The sequence below is a fragment of the Populus euphratica genome, unplaced genomic scaffold (assembly GCF_000495115.2).
Source record: "Populus euphratica unplaced genomic scaffold, PopEup_1.0 scaffold1793.1, whole genome shotgun sequence".
NCBI classification, from domain to species: domain Eukaryota; kingdom Viridiplantae; phylum Streptophyta; class Magnoliopsida; order Malpighiales; family Salicaceae; genus Populus; species Populus euphratica.
The window spans coordinates 1,418-4,281 of record NW_011501624.1 but is presented as its reverse complement, the minus strand read 5'-3'; positions in this window follow the sequence as shown (position 1 = coordinate 4,281).

The following is a 2,864-nucleotide window of genomic DNA, read 5'->3' as shown; positions in this document are numbered from 1 at the left end:
TTATTTTCTCTTATCTGCCCAAAACATCATTAATAACATCAGAATTGGAACCACTTGAAAACATGAAAGTTGTAGGAAATTGTCTTACCTTTTCATGAAAAAACAATGGAGGTCATTTGGATTTCTAGAACTTTAGATATGGGCCCAACATTAAACAATGTTTGGGTTGCAGGACAAATTCAGACTTCTTCGTTGTTGCTACAATTTAAACTTGAATATAGCCTTTTTAAATCCTGGGCTCCTGTGAAAGTTGTAGGCCTATGTCTTACCTTTCCATCCATATAAAGTAGACCTAAATCTAAGATCTACAGCTCCATATATGACTAAATTACCGAACAGTATTTTGGTTTCGACTACACCAACATCTCTTTTCTAAGTTTGGTCATCCCTTTATCCTTTCAATTTCAGTTATTAAACTCATCAATCAATCCTTTTATTTATGTGATAGGCTAACATTTAAAATAAAAATTTACCACAAATTAAAGGTATCTTATATTATTATATATGTTATTATAAAACATGCTTTAGTTAAGGAGTTATTGATACTTCAAGTGCAAAATAATGATATAAAATCTTAATAAAAATAACCTTTTAAGTACTAATCACACCCCTCAACCAGATTATTACTAGTCTCTAGTAATCAAAGCGTTAAAATAGAAAAACAATTTGCAAATTCCACAAAATAAGGTATTTATCATTCAACTTCCATTAATTTATCCAGATAAACAAACTCTCATTAAATTTATATATCTACTCAATACCTCTTAAATAAGATATTAATAAACCTTTCTTTTATGCTCAATATATCAACATATAGTTATGAGACTTTACTTGGAAAAAAACAAAATTTTTGTTTTAATGTTTAAGGTTAACTTCCTTAGGTTGAGATTTTTTTTTTGTTTTTTTTAAATATATAGACATGTAACTTAAAACACAATGCATCTTTAACCCATGCAACGAGCTTTTGGCTAATGAATCCTAAACCAGTTGGTCTTAGGGCATTAGGTGTTGAGACACTTATACGAGCTTAGTAACTTGGGTTGTGGATACTGATACGTAGATAGTGCAATGTTTGGTTCCTTTAAGCTTTTCTCTTTAATCTATATAACAAGCTGATTGTGCATCAAAAGTCTCATTAAGTCTCTTATTTTACATATGTATTTATTGTTTTTATTTGGTTTTTTTTTATAATAAGTGATGTGTTTTTTTAGTAATGAAGTTTGTTTTAATGTTTTGATAGGTTTTTGGAGCTTAAATGAATTAATTCAGAAAATTCAACGTCGGAATTCAGAACAAAGAATTGAAGAGACATTTAGTTGAAGATTGAAGCAAATCTTGGTTCAAATAAGTGCTCCAAATTTATCCCAAAAATCAATTCTATTCCAATTCTAGAAAAGAATATCATATGATTTATTTCAAGCCCAAACTTGCCTTATGTTGTGTGCAAACTTCAACCATTAAACACTCAAGGTTTCAATGTCAATCTTAGCCCAAATAATAAGTACATTTGTATACTTATTTGATGCTCAAATTCAGCCCAAAAATCAGCCCCAAATCAGCCCTAAATCAACCCCAAATCAACCCAAACACAATCCATGATCTTACATGTCCACACAACAAATAACAATTGATTTATTTTGGGCAATCCATTGATCCAAGAAGGCAAGCACATGGATGGAAAGCTGGAGGGGATATTTTAACATTATTTTGGGTCAAAAAGAAGAAGGAGACACCTCATAAATGAGGAAGAAAAACGTGCACCAAAGTAGTTGTAAAGCTGTCTTGATTTGATTTTTCAGAACACCTTTCGGTGTTTTGCCCATAACTTTTGACTCAGGTGTCCAAATGAGCTGTTCTTTAATGATCTGGAAAGGTGACAGAATTGCCTATAAATATGTCTCTAATAGACTTCTCCAAAAAAAGCTTCTAAGAGGGTCGAATTGCTGTCCAAAGTTAGAGTCAGATTTGTGTCCGAATTTTTTCTGAAATTGTATTGTGTTCTTCTTTATAGATTTCGGTTCTTTAGTTTGTAAAACTTATTTTTTCAGTTGGATTCAAGTTCTTTCATGTTTATTGAAGTGTTCTTATATATAATCATGGTTGGCTAAACTCTTTCTTGGATCCAAATCAAGGATAATGGTGATTGAGGTGAGTTCTTTAGGATATGAATGAATCTTAATGTTTATCTTCTTATTTTCTTCATGAATGATTTATTATTGTAAAGAAATTTTAGAAATCATTTAGGTAATGTTATAATCTTGAATTTTTATGCACAAACTTTAGTTTTGGTATAGAGATTGCTTGATTCAATGTCTTACTTAATATGAAAGTACTTGTTCATTCTTAAGCAATAATCAATCTTCATCTTTCTAATCTTCATTGTAATATCTTCTGATCTAATATCACCATCATTGATATTAGGTTGAGTTATCTTATATATGTTGAAGAAATCACCAATACATCACCATTAAAATTGATTTGGACCAAGACTTACTTTTCTTGTCATTTAAAATCTATTTACATTTTTTTTTTATCTTTAAAAACAAATCCATCAATTATTTTCAACCAAGTTATTGTTAATTTAATTTCTCTTGAGTTTTTTTTTGTTACTTAGCTTAATTTCCAGATCTAGCTCTCTGTGGATATGACCTCGATCTTACCGAGTTAATTGCTACATCGCACACTCGTGCACTTGCGAGTTAAAACAAGCCGATCATAAAAAGCGGTCAAGCAATTTTGGCGCCGTTGCCGGGGAGCTAGCAAGCAAAGGTAACAAATTTAGATTTGATTATTGGAAAACTAAAAAAAAATCATATAAAAAAAATCAATGGGCTGGTTTTACCGCCTAAAAAAAAAAAATTACC